General features: G+C 41.2%; 1 protein-coding gene and 1 pseudogene across 11 annotated transcripts in view; one reads left to right on the plus strand and one right to left on the minus strand.

The window, feature by feature from the left end:
• The window catches only part of STON2 (stonin 2), a 187,816-nt gene that overhangs the window by 19,841 nt on the left and 153,267 nt on the right, over positions 1 to 14,708 (plus strand). Inside the window, exon 1 of one of the 11 annotated variants that reach the window (XM_033187231.1) lies at positions 4,182 to 4,272. The exons of 9 other annotated variants lie outside the window; for them this stretch is intronic. The gene's annotated coding sequence lies outside the window, so the exon portion shown is untranslated. Of the gene's footprint in view, positions 1 to 4,181; positions 4,335 to 14,708 lie in introns of those variants that run through there. One more of the 11 variants, XM_033187230.1, reaches the window with a different exon arrangement.
• On the minus strand, positions 3,869 to 4,149 carry LOC117069237 (annotated as a pseudogene).

Raw genomic sequence — 14,708 nt, forward strand, 5'->3', positions numbered from 1 at the left:
TACTGATAAATTAGGATTAAACCACTCTCGTGTCACAACTGGACTCCCTTGGATATGGTTTTCCTATGGTCCAAAGAGGTTGGTCATAGCTCTGGTCACAGTGCTGCCTCCTGTTGACTGAAATGGCCCAGATGACTTGGCCACACCAGCAGTAGGACACCTTGGCTGATACTTATAACAGCAGTGTCCTCTGTTCAGGGGCCTGTGTAGCACCCAGACAGGCAGGTTGCCACCTTCCACTGCACAGGCTATGTGGTACACACTCTTCGTGAGCATGGCTCACATAGATGACCATGGGAATGGGCCCTGAAGTTGTCCACTCTGGTGACCCTTCCTCCGGTACCTTCTCTCACTGCTCATTTCCAGGCCAACCGATGTATCGCATTGAGCCAGCTAGGCCCTTTCCTGTCTCAGGCTGAAGCTCACACTGCTGCTTCCCTTTTGTCCCCAAATTTCTAAGGTCTCCTCCTCCTTTGCACTTTCACTTCCTGAATGCCATGACCACAGGAATGAAATCAGCAAGTTCTTGTTCTCTCTCTTGACCAGACTAACTCCTCCCAACCTTTATGGGTAGAAATAACGATGGTAATAGATAGCATTGACAGAGCGCTTATTATTCATGAAAAAGTTTACCTGCAGCATCTTACAGAATCTCTGAGGTAGATAATACTAGATGAAACTCAGGCTTAGAGCATTTCAGAGACAGATGTTCCATGACTAGAGTTAGCAATGGGGGACTTGGCCTGCTGCCTGAAGAGCTTGTGCTCTGAGGGTATGCTAGGCATCCTCCTATGACTCAGGTTAGATACAGCCTCTTCCAGGAAGCCGCCCTGGGCTCCCCACACCCTGCCCCTGACCTTTTATCATGCTCCTTAGTATCCTGTGCTGTCATGCAAGCTCAGGGCCTCTCAGAGGTGGTGGAGAGAGAGCTATGTTCCTTGCTTTTTCTGAGTTCCCAGAATATTAAAAACTGAAGAAGCTCCAAGGCAGGATTAGAAAAATATTATGTTTTTTTTGGATATATTTTCTTTTCTGATTTGACCAAATTAAAACCTTAAATTTATAACCGTATACATAGAAACCCACAATTAATATAATTTTGCTATGTGCAAGGCAGCTATAGGAGTTACAGTATAATTTTTTTTTTTTTTTTTTTTTTTGAGATGGAGTCTCACTTTGTTGCCAGGCTGGAGTGCAGTGGTGCAATCTTGGCTCGCTGCCACCTCCGCCTCCCAGGTTCAAACAATTCTCCTGCCTCAGCCTCCCAAGTAGCTGGGACTACAGGTGCACACCATCACACCCAGCTAATTTGTGTATTTTTAGTAGAGACAGGGTTTCACCATGTTGGCCAGGATGGTCTTGGTCTCTTGACCTCATGATCCACCTGCCTTGGCCTCCCAAAGTGCTGGGATTACAGGCGTGAGCCACCGTGCCTGGCCACAAAAGATATTTATTGAACTGTGTATGCAGAATAACCTGATATTGGGACATGAATTTAAGGTTGTGGGAGGCACATCTCATATCAGTCCTTTTGGTGTAATACTTGAAGTCCTTTGTGAGTATGTGATCATTGGCTAATTGGCCTTTCTGGAATCTGGATTTTTTTTTATCCGTAACATTTAGCAGGGGGTCAGGGCTCGGCACATTGGGGGCTCTTAATTCGTCTTGGTTGATTGAATGAATGAGTCAGTGAATTGTCTGTGAATAGTCTCAGACATCAGAACGATTTTAGTTAGAATCCCAGACTACTCTTTACTACTCTGACCTTGAGCACGATACTTAACCTCTCTGGCCTCAGCTTTTGTCATCTCTGAAATGCTGGTGTTATTAATGGTGCCTACCTCATGAGGTTGATAAGAGGAACAAAGGAGGTAATGTACCTCATCTATAGGATGGCAAAAGGAGACTGTCATGAACAGTGCTTGGGTCCAGGGGCAGGGGTGGTAGGAGACAGGTCATGGGCATCATTGTCAGCAAAGCGAGAGCCACTCCAGCTGCCTCCTTTCTCTGTGTCTTCATGTCCCCAACCAGCTATGGAGAAGAAGGATTAGTGATCCCAGGAGAGTCTCCAAAACACCTGACTTTGTTCCCAGGGCCCTTAGCCCCTTTCCACATTCTGCCACTTGATGGGCAACAGTGAGCAGATCTTACCTTTTAAATAACACTCTGCAGTCCAGCAAGCATCCTCACCCACATCAGTCCAGCAAGCAACCTCACCCATATCAGTCCACCAGGCATTCTCACTCACATTATTAAATGAAGTAATAATCTCATTGCCTCAATAATTTACATTATCTCATTTATAATTATTATCTCATTTAATAATTACTCTTTTAATCAATATTAAATGGCCTGTGGTGTCAGGAAATTCCTACTCTTGTTATATCATTCCTGGCATCTTCTCGTCCCCTAATGGCAGAGTTATCATGGAGGATATTTGTTCTTGTATTTACTGAGTTCTTTGGCAACATCTTCATTTTTTTTTTCACGTCTAGTATTTAAGGAATCTCATGGAGAAAAGCCTCATTTCAAACTTTTCTGTTTCCAAGTGGCCAGATAGAGAGTGGGCTGCTTGGTCCAGGACCTCTAACTCATGCATGCCCTTGTATTGAAAAGCAGGGCACAGCAGCACTCCCTATCTGGAACTCCACCATCTTTTCTGTCCATTTGGAGTCACAGGGTTCTAAAGCTTGGATGGAGCTTTCTAAGTGTGAGCATCCACATTGCTCTGGCATGTGAGAGCATTGGCCACTTCTTTTCTTTTGCTACAGATTCTCCCTGGATAACTGGATCCATTCTGTCTGATGATCATGTCCTAACTTGTGTCTTGAGCTTCAAGCTTCAAACTCAAAAGTCCATGCGCCTAGTTGACATCTCTCTTGGATGTCTAATGAGCATCCCAAATGTATCGTATTTAAAAAGAAATGCTTACTTTACTCCCGAATCCTAACTCTTTCTCTCTACCCCGATCAACGGCACTATCACCCACCCTGTTCTCCACCAGAATTCCTTCCCCTCCCTCCTATGTGACATTCATCAGAAAGTCCTGAAGACCCTGCCTCTAAAATATATCTCAGATGACATGTCTTTCTCCTTGTCTTCACTGTTTCATCCAGACTCTGGCCATCATCATCTTTTTTTTTCTTTATACAAAAATAAACCACTTTATTCTCAGTGTTGCTAATAGTTTAAATTACAACAGTAAGAAAGCTTTTAATGTTTGATTAAATGTTGCTAATATTTTAAATTACAGCAGTAAGAAAGCCGTATTTTCACATGTGCAACAGATTTGTTTATTTATTTGTTTATTTTTGGAAACGGAGTCTCTCTTGTCGCCCAGGCTGGAGTGCAATGGCGTGATCTCTGCTCGCTGCAACCTCCACCTCCTGGGTTCAAGCAGTTCTCCTGCATCAGCCTCCCAAGTAGCTGGGATTACAGATGAATGCTGCCACGCCAGGCTAATTTCTTTGTATTTTTAATAGAGATGAGGTTTTACCATGTTAGTCAGGCTGGTCCCGAACACCTGACCACTTGATCTGCCCGCCTCAACTTCCCAAAGTGCTGAGATTACAGGCGTGAGCCATCACACCCGGCCAACAGATTTATTTTTTAAAGGAATGGATTTTGAGAGAAAACAATGTGAGGCAGAGTATGGAATAGAAAATAAATACAAATGTAGGCTATTTTGCTAATTGTTTTATGACCACAACAAATTAATACAGAGAATGCCCTGTACAAAACACAATAAAGGTTCAAACATCGAGGTGTTCCCTTAGCAAGGCTGAAAATTTCAGTCTCTGGTATTTGGAATTTAGGCTGCAGTCTTTGTTTTTGGATAGACCACTGGTGGGTGGCACAGTCCATGCTTTTAACCAGATTTAAACAGAAGAATGGCCACTTTGCCCAGGTAGAAATGAAGTGTTTGGTTTCGTGTGTCGGGTAACTACCGAAGTTCCTCCCCACAATGCAATGTCGGGTGGGGTTGTACATCTTGTCACATTCCTTCTTGATATGAGCCACGATGTTCTTTGTTGTATTTCTCCAGCGTCTGAGTAGCACACTCCACCGAGTTCTGTTGCATCTCTTCGGACATGTCCGCATTTTTGATCGCGGCCTTTTGGTCACACATGGTTACCCATGGAGAAGGGGGCTAGCTGACTGCAACGGTCTCCTGGGGAGGTGCTAGCATCGCCCGGCTGGAGCTGCCATCGCTGCCGAAGCTGTGGTGCATCTAAGAAGAAAGCTTTTAATGTTTGACAGAAAGTTTTAAAGGTCACAAAACAATCATATTTTCCCCTTTGCGAAGACTGCTTTGCATAGTTTCAGCTTGCAGGGTCAGTTAATTTTTTTTAATTTTTAAAATTCTGTTAAATTACAACTATAAAATCGACCATCTTAACCATTTTTAAGAGTAGAGTTCAGTGGCATTATGTCCTTTCACATCGTTGTGCAACTATTGGCCACATCCATCTCCTGAACTCTTTTTGTCTTGCAAAACTGAATCTTCGTACCTGTTAAACACTAACTCCTCTGCCTCCCCGGGCCCCTGGCAACCACCATTCTACTTTCTATTCTGTTAATGTGACTTCTAAGTACTTCATATAAGTGGAATCATATAGTATTTGTCATTTTGTAACTGGCTTATTTCACTTAGCACGATGTCCTCAAGGTTCATTCATGTTGTAGCATGTATCAGAACTTGCTTTCTTTTTAAGGCTGAATAATGTTCCATTGCGTGTATATACTACATTTTGCTTATCCATCCCGTTCATCATCGGACACCTAGGTTGTTTCAGGCCACCGTCATCTCTTCTCTCAACTGTTTTGACAGCCTCCTGATCGTTCGCTTTAATTCCAGCCTTTCCCTTTCCATCCTCTTCTTTGCTGAGTTTCGAAAACGGCAAAGCAAATTTTGTTGCTCCTCTTTAAACTTCTTCAGTGACTTCTCATCGTGCTTGGAATAAAAGGTAAACATCTTCGTCTGAATCCCAAGACCTCATAGTTCTAAAAACTCATGACCTTTACAACCTCTCATGCCTCTTGCCTACTCTATTCCCAGGTCAAGTTTTTTCTGGGTTTGTTTATCTGTTTTTCTCATCTCAGACTCTTTGTGTCTTTGGTTCCCTTTACCTTGAATCCTCTTCACTTTTCATCCCATGGTGGTTGGCTTCTTCTTATCTTTGAGATGATAGTTAAGTGTCACCTCTTCAGAGACATCTTCTGTCACTCTATGTGTAAGATTCCTTGTTATTCCTTGTCTTCATTCTATTTATTTGTAGGTCTTTTGTTTTTGGTTGATTTGTTTCCTACTTCCTTTTCCCTCATGATGTAAGCTCCTTGAAGGCACGGTCTATGTCTATCTCATTTCCTTTTTTTTTTTTTTTGAGGCGGAGTTTCGCTCCTTTTGCAAAGCCTTGCCAGGCTGGAGTGCAATGGTGTGATCTCGACTCACTGCAACCTCTGCCTCCCAAGTTCAAGCAATTCTCCTGCCTCACCCTCTGGAGTAACTGGGATTACAGGCATGTGCCACCACACCTAGCTACTTTTTGTATTTTTAGTAGAGGCAGGGTTTCACCATGTTGGTTAGGCTGATCTCGAACTCCAGACCTCAGATGATCCACCTGCCTTGGCCTCCCAAATTGCTGGGATTACAGGCGTGAGCCACTGCACCTGGCCCTCATTTACTTTTGTACCCTGAACATCTAGCTGGTATTTAATAACCACTTGTTGGATGAATGAATAAATATCCTATTTAAAGAAAGAGTGTGAGAGAAGATGCCACAATTGAGTCTACTTTTCCTTTCTTTCCTTTTTTCCTCACTCTCCCCTCATCCCACCTTCAAAACATTCTAAAATGTTAACATCCCTCACAGTTAAGAAGAATCACTGGTGTGTAATGATCACTCCTGCTCCAGGAAACTGGTTGAATTGCCTCCTGATGTAGAGGCCTCCTGATGTAGACAGGGAGCATACCCCAAAATTTTCCTTAACTTTCTCCACTAAAAATGATCACTTTTCCAGCCTTGCCCCATGTCTCTGAAAAGGCAACCTAATTTTACAGTGGTCTAAATAAGCAAGGCAGGAAAAAAGAAATTAAACATGGAGAGAGAATACCCAAGTAGTATGTTTCAAAGTGCGACGTGTAATTTTGTATTTTCTGCTGTTTTGCATTGCCTTTGTTTATTCTCTATTATGGATAATGGTTGATTTTAGTTGAAGTTAGTCCCTTATCCATATTGGGAAATTATTTAAAGAAGGCTTTGCCTAGACTCCCAAGATTTTAAACTCTGGAGTATATTCTCTCATTTTTTACTGTTATACTCCCTTTTTCTTTCACAATCTCATTGACAATCAGAGATTTTCTTGGTTTATATATTGGTTTTCTGTAAGTGTTTATCACAGGACCACAAAATATGTGTTGAAACCTCACTGTTTGTTAGGTCAGAAGTCTGGCACAGTCTGAATGGGTTCCCTGCTCAGGGTACCATGGGCAGAAATCAAGGGTTGGCCAGTGGTGGTCTCACTGGAACTCAGGGTCCCCTTCAGGCTATGGCCTATTGTTGGCACAGTTGAGTTCCTTGTGGTTGCAGGACTGAAGCCCCCATTGAAAGAGCTCATTAATTAGATTTGGCTCACCTGGATCATCTCCCAGTCCTAAGGTCAATTAAATAGTAACCTTAATTACATCTGTAAAATCTGTTTTGCCATGCAGTATAACATAACCACAAGAGTAATACCAGGGCTCAGATATAAAGGGGTCATTTTAGGATTCTGCCTACCACATTGATCTCTTTTGTTTTTTTTGATTGGAGTTACATTCATCTGCATGCATCAGAAAGTCTAATTCTAATAGCTTAAGCAAAAATATGCTTTTTCACATAAAAAATAGAGAAACAAATGATTGTTGATATCAGTTCAGTGGCTTAGTGACATCAGGACCAATGACTGTTATTCTCTTAGCCTGTCCTTCCTACGATTATTGTAGCTCCAGCTATTAAGACCATATTCAAGTTGGGAAAAAAGAGAACATGAGAAGGATCAGAGCTGCATGAACTACATCTGTCTCCTTCATTGGGATAGCAAAACAAAACCAAGACAAAAAATACTTTTTAGAACTATATTTCTCACCATATCTCCATTTATGTCTAACTAGCTAGAACTTGGTGAAGTTGCCACCTCTAGGTGAAGACAGGAAAGCAGGAATAGGAATTATAGTGATTGGCTTAAACCAGGATGATGAGAAGAAATGGATGCTAGTGATGCAGTGAACTCTGTCAGTTATGCCTCATTTCTGGAAGGCAGAATGTGCTGTCGTGGAAAGAGTGCAGAATTTATAGAGTCAGGAGGTCTGTAATTCTGTCCCAATTCTGGGAGATGGTTAGCTATGTGACCTTAATCTAGTCACAGAACCTCTCTGAGCCAGTTACTTTGTCAAGTGAGATAAATATTTTCTTTACTTATCTCAGGGTTACTGTAAAAATGAATTGAAATGACCCATGAAGTTCTTTCCATTCTGGAACTATATACTAATTGTACTTTTTGGTAACTGGTAAAAAATAAGACAATTTCATTGATTCTAAGAAATATGTGTGTGTGTGTCTGTGTGTGTGTGTGTGTGTGTATATATATATATATATATATTTTTTTTTTTTTTTTTTGAGACGGAGTCTCACTCTGTCGCCCAGGCTAGAGTGCAGGACCTCAATCTCGGGTCACTGCAACCTCCACCTCCTGGGTTCAAGTGATTCTCTTGCCTCAGCCTCTGAGTAGCTGGAATTATGGGTGCATCCCACCACCCTTGGCTAATTTTCATATTTTCAGTAGAGACAAGGTTTCACCATGTTGGCCAGTCTGGTCAGAAAATCCTGACCTCAAATGATCCACCCTCCTCAGCCTTCCAAAGTGCTAGGATTACAGGCATGAGCCACTGCACCCAGCCTTAAAAAATATTTTATCTTCTCTGAAATTAGATTAATTGTAAAATGCATCTAATTTATGTATGGCTGTAAAATACAGATAAGAAATTATCCACATCAGCTCCCCACTGTCACACAGGTAAAATATTAGTATTCTCATTTCAAAAAAATATGAAGGAGAGTTAAACCAAGGTGAATGTACCAAGATGGAGTAAGTCAATATCTTCTGAGAGTTCAAGGAACTGGAAAATGTTTTGCAAACTTTAAAGCCTGACCTCCTACCAGAGCCATTCACTAATGTAATACACTGCTCAGGTACCTGGGGATGTCAGTCAAGGTCGCTGCCTCAGGAATGCACCAAAGATCAGAGGCAATGCCTAACCAGTTTTTCAAGCCAAGTGTAACTTAGATTCTTGACTCTGAATGTGGGGCCACGGAATTGTTAGATAGCAGAGCCACTGGGATTGATTATTTTGAAGGAAGGTTGCACAATAGAGTATTTTGTAATTATAACCTTGGGATATACATATATGTATGTATGTACATAAATGTGTGTTTATGTATATGCATGTATACACACATATACACACACCCATACACACAAGTAATATGACTTTAGAGAAGGGAAGGCACCTAGGGTTAGGAGATTATGCTGTGTGTGATTGTAAGACAAAAGAAGAGGGAGTTCACTTATGGAGAATCATAGATAGATGCTAACTCTGGTCACAATATGACATTTGTTCCTTTTGGACTTCTTTCTCATACATGTTTGATTTGAGGCTGAAGTGTTCGTTCTCTTTCCCAGTTTCCAATGGAAATTGGAAGAAGATTGGGTGGTCTCCTTTTGTTTTTTAAAAATAAAATATTTAAATGAAAGAATGAAATTTTTTATAAGTTGAAATAATAAGAGCAAACAACCAGGATCACTCAACTCATTTTCTCTTTTAGGAGCATCAAGGTACCTGTTAGTTAAATGTGTGTGTGTGTGTGTGTGTGTGTGTGTGTGTGTGTGTTCTTCAGTGAACTCTGTTCAGGTTTTCTTAATGAGAATTCAGGCCCCTCATCAAGGAAAAGAATGTGAAAGAAGGAAAGGGAAGAGAAGCAGTGTTCAAGTCCATAATCTGATTTAGTCTTTCTCACAGGGTAATGGGGCCTTCCAGGCTTCTCTTTGATCTCGCAACTTATGAAACAAGCAGCAGGGTTATTTCAGCTTTCTGTTTCAGCTTCTATGGCTCCTGTAGCCCACTGTGACACAGATATCAGTGTATAAAAGCTTGATATTATCTTGTGTCATTGTGCTATGCACAATTCTGAGTGCATAGTAGATAGATGCTTAATAAGGTAGCTGAATATCTTGCTTTAGAAGAACACTGTAAAGAAATATACAGAATTTATGTAGTCTGTTTTTCCCATTCTTCCTTTCTTTGTAGCTTTTGATTTGATCTTTAGTTGCTTGTCCTTGATTAAGAGAAAACTGAGGCCTTACTTGTGGGTTTGGAGTGGACACCAGGATCTAGTTGAAGATGTTTCTGCATAAACTCCAAACAGATGGCTGGACAGGGGTTGCCAGTAGTCTCAAACCCAAAAAGTGGATGTGGAGATTTTCTTTTTTTTTTTTTTTTGAGACGGAGTCTTGCTCTGCCACCCAGGCTGGAGTGCAGTGGCCGGATCTCAGCTCACTGCAAGCTCCGCCTCCCGGGTTCCCGCCATTCTCCTGCCTCAGCCTCCCGAGTAGCTGGGACTACAGGCGCCCGCCTCGTCGCCCGGCTAGTTTTTTGTATTTTTAAGTAGAGACAGGGTTTCACCGTATTAGCCAGGATGGTCTCGATCTCCTGACCTCGTGATCCGCCCGTCTCGGCCTCCCAAAGTGCTGGGATTACAGGCTTGAGCCACCGCGCCCGGCCGGATGTGGAGATTTTCAAAGATGCCGCCTAGCTGAATACCTATGAAAAACAGGTAGACAGGGAAGATGACCAAAGATTTAACAACCCCTTTTGGACCACCAACCAGGCACAAGTAATATTTTTGTATTATATAGCATAGCTAACCTAACGAAATAAATCATTTTCCCAGCTCTGGAGCAATGAAATTAATCTATATGGCTGAGTGAAACCTTCCTTTTATTCTCAGATGATTTATAAAATTTCTAATTAATTTTCAGGACATTAGTATGAAATGACCTGTATTTTAGATGTCTGAACTAGTCTCTTTTTAAAAGTGAGCACAAGTCAGAAAGTAATGTTCCAGAGAAGGACTTCCAGTTCTGGTTATAATTGGTAACTAGCCATTCTGCAGTGAACAACCACAAAACAACAACATCTATGAGGCAACTATTTTCAGGCTTCAGTCAACAGGCAGCGCAAGATTTTCTATCCTGAGGTGAGCCCGACACTTGCCTTGGCTCTTTTCCAGGGAAGAGTTTCCTGACTGCAGCATAGTCAGCTGGAGTCTAAGCCAAGCACAGCAGTCCTGCTGAGCTAAGAAAACAGAGATCAGAGTTTGGGGCAATTGAAGCAGCTGGAATCTGTAGGACAGAGCACCAGAGGGCAGAGAGTTGGGGAACAGAGAGCATGGGGATGGGGAGAGAGGAGCAGAAGTATGTCTGGGTGTACCCAGAGAACCCTTGGCCAGTTTAGAGTGCACAGGTGCATACTGAAACCATACAGATCTTAATAGAGTGGCTGCTGGAGGACTGAGAATGGGACAGAGATACTGGACATCAGGCAGTAGTGGGGGACATTGGTGGTCTAGCCCAGCTACAGTGGAAAGAGCTCATTAATGTCTTGTTAACATCTGAAGCATCCAACCAAGATATAGAAAGCCTGTGTCCTAGGGGTAAGGACCATATTCTTAAGGAGGGTCTGTACATTTTTTTCTATAAAGGGCCAGTAGTTATTATTGACCAGTAATTATTTTAGTCCCTGTGAGCCATACAGTATCTGTCACAGCTACTCAACTCTGCTATTGTAGATCAAAAGCAACCATAGACCATATGTAAACTAATGAGCGTGGCTGGTAAATATACTAATAATACAACTTTATTTACCAAAAAAGGCAGAGGGCCAGACTTAGGCTGTGGCTGTAGTTTGCCAGCCCATGCTCTAGAGTAAGATTTACTTTAAACTTACCCTAGCAAAGCCTAGAACCAAGCCCTGTGTATTAGTCAGGGTTCTCTAAAGCGACGGAATTAATAGGATAGATGTATATATGAAGGGGAGTTTATTAAGGAGTATTGATCACAACATGAAGTCCCATAATAGGCAGTCTTCAAGCTGAGGAGGAAGGAATCCAATCCTTCGAGCTGAGGAGGAAGGAATCCAATCTGAGTCTCAAAACCTCAAAAGTAGGGAAGCCGACAGTGCAGCCTTCAGTCCATGGCCAAAGGCCCAGGAGCTCCTGGCAAAGCACTGGTGTAAGTCCAAGAGTCCAAAAGCTGAAGAACTTGGAGTCTGATGTTTGAGGGCAGGAAGCATCCAGCATGGGAGAAAGATGAAGGCCAGAAGACTCAGCAAGTCTGGTCATTCCACTTGCTTTTGTCTCCTTTATTCTGGCCACACTGGCAGCTGATTAGATGGTGCCCACCTAGATTGAGAGTGGGTCTGCCTCTCCCCATCCACTGACTCAAATGTTAATCTCCTTTGGCAACAGCCTTAAAGACATACCTGGGAACAATACTTTGCATCCTTCAGTCCAATCAAGTGGACACTCAATATTAACCATCATACCCTGTCAAGATCTGCAGGGGAGACAGAGTTTAGAAATTGAGTCCTACAGCAATTAGAGGGCCTTGGGAAACAAATTAATCTAATGAAGTAAAAGACCAAGCTTTATACAAGCTCTAGGTGAGTAGCTCTTGGTCAAACTGCCTGCTGGAACAAAAATCAGTACTCTGCAGAGGAAAGTCAAATCCAGAAGGTCTTCGGTGTATCACCAACAATTAGGTGTGCAAAAAAATGAAAGAAAGCAAAAAAAAAAAAAAGCCAAACAAACAAAACCTTAGGAAAGTATTACCCATAGTCAAGCAAAACAAAACAAAACAAAAACAAAAACAAACAAACAAAAGTCAATAGTAACTAATCCCAGATGGTCCAAAGGTTGGATTTAGCAGACAAAGTCTTTAAAGCAACCATTATAAATATGTTGAAAGAACTAAAGGAAAATATTGTCACAATGAGGGAATATATAAGGCATTGCAGCAGAGAAATAGAAACTACAAAAGAACATTCTAGAGTGGAAAAGCTGAATAACTAAGATACAAAATTCACAGGAATAGCTTATGGGTGAATGGAAGTGAGAAGAGAGAGTCAGTGAACGCAAGGACAGACTAACAGAAGAGATGGAAAAGGGGCAGAAAAACACATTTGGAGAAATACTCAATTTTTCCAAGTTTAATGAAAAAACTGACAAACAGATTCAAGAAACTCCACTAACTTTGAGTAAAATGAGTTCACAGAAAACTACATCTAAATGCAGTTGCTGAAAATGAAAGGTAAAGAGAAAATCTTGAAAGCCATTAGAGGAAAAAAGACACATTATATAAGCATGAGTAATTACATATAATCAACTGCTCCTTAGAAACATTCAGACCAAAAGGCAAAATACTGAAGGAAAAATTCTGTGTCTTGTGAAAAGTAGCCTTCAAAATCAAGGATGAAATAAAAGATGGACTGCTTTAGAGCAATGCCGTCCAATAGGAATATACCACGAGGCCAGGTGCGATAACTTGTGCCTGTAATCTCAGCACTTTGGGAGGCTGAAGCAGGTGAATTGCTTGAGCCCAGGAGTATGAGACCAGCCTGGGCAACATGGTGAGACCCTGTCTCTATGGAAACATTTTTAAAAATTAGCTGGGTGTGATGGTGTGCACTTATAGACCCAGCTACTCAGGAGGCTGAGGTGGGAGGATCATGTGAGCCTGCAGAGGTTGAGGCTGTAGTTAGCTGTGATAGTGCCCTGGTACTCCAGCCTGAGCAAGAGTGAGATCCTGTCTCAGTTAAAAAAGGAAGAAATATAGCATGGGCTATTTATGTATGATTTTAAATTTTTTAGTAGTTTCATTTTAAAACATTAAAAGTGTCAGGTGAAAATAATTTTAACAGTATGTTTTACTTAAGCTAATACATCCAAGATACCATTTTAACATGAAAGCAGTATAAAATTATTAGATATTTTACACATTTTTATACTCTTCAAAATCTGGTATACATTTTACACTTAAGTGAACAACTCATTCGGATTAGCCACCTATCAGTAGTCCCTACATCTAGTGTCTACTGTATTGGAATTGGATGATATAATTTTAGATCAAAGAGAAGGGGGAATGAACATATTTCCCTATATGCAGATTTCCTCTGAAGCTATTTTACACAGAGTGTTTAAATTAATCTTCCTAAAACATTTACTAACATCTCAGAAGAGCTGAAGAGGCTACCTACTGTATATTAAGGCAAATTCATTCATTCATTCATTCATTCGTTCATTCAGCTGTTTACCCAACAAACATTTACTAAGAGCCATACTGTATTCTAAGAGTTAAAGACATCAAGAAGCAAAAGATCAAGTTCCTTTCCTCATATAGCCACATTAGCAAATAATTTCATTATAATTTGGTAAATGAGTGTAGGTTAAGATAGTATCAGTGTTCAGAAGATATGGGGGATAAAGGACTGGTGGGAAGGATGGTACTTTACTTATTGGAAGTTGAGGAGTACCACCGTAAATCAGAGTTCTTGATTGCAAGCAACAGAAATTAATTTTGGCTAATATAAGCAGGAAAGAAGTCTATTGAAAGGTATGAAAGAGCTCATTGGATTGCCAGATGACTGTCAAACGTGGCTTGGAAAATAGGTAGGAGCCACAGGACCTAGCCAGCAGTGAACAGAGCCAGAGTCACACCATGGGTCTGATTAGGATGCCGTACTTGTCATCATTTTCACAGAATTAGGTTGTGCCTGCTTCTGGGCTTGCGTCAAGTTTCCATTGTTCACATGCCATGCCACTCTTGCATGTGTTCAAGGCCCTTGTACCTTTTAGCATTCCCTCAATATTCTAGCAGCCGTTGACAAAACCTGGATTAATTACCAGGAGGGATGGAACGATAATATTTTTTTTCTCAAAAAAGAAAGGATTTTGGGTATTGAGCAGACAAAAAACAATGAGCATACACATTATAAAGGTTTTATAGCAAAATAATTTGTGTTCTTTATCTTTGCATTCAGTGATTGCCACTTGGCATAAATGCTTGTTGAACCAAGCCTGAGATAATGATTGAGCTAAGACTTGAAGGTGAGCAGGAACTCATGAAATAAAAATGTTGGGAAAATGTATCCTAAAGATAATATTTAATAATGTATTAAATTAATATATGAACAAGTGATCAAATAGGACAAAGTATATTCAAAAACACAGTCTTTCAAATAACTCAGTTCATCAGGAATATAGGGTTCACAAGGGGAGAGAATGACACATGAGATTAGAGAGGTGGATCAGGGCCGGATTCACAAAGTGCCTGCATTTATACAACAATTTTTATTGAGCTTCTAACATGTGCCAGGCACTGTGCTCAATGCTGAGGGTATAGCATGCAACCCCTGCTCTCAGGAATCCTTTGTTCATTTCTCATACCTCACTTTATCCTGTGAGGAGCCTTTGAGGAACTGGAAGCAGAGCTGTGGCATAGCTATTTTCAGGTTTTAGGAAGATCACTCCAGCATGATAGGTTGGATAGTAGGTTGGAGCAGGTGATACTGAAGGCAGGGAGACAGGTAGGAGACTTGTAACTGTCTGCGTGAG

Source organism: Trachypithecus francoisi, unplaced genomic scaffold (genome assembly GCF_009764315.1).
Source record: "Trachypithecus francoisi isolate TF-2019V2 unplaced genomic scaffold, Tfra_2.0 Lachesis_group3, whole genome shotgun sequence".
Taxonomy (NCBI): Eukaryota; Metazoa; Chordata; class Mammalia; order Primates; family Cercopithecidae; genus Trachypithecus; species Trachypithecus francoisi.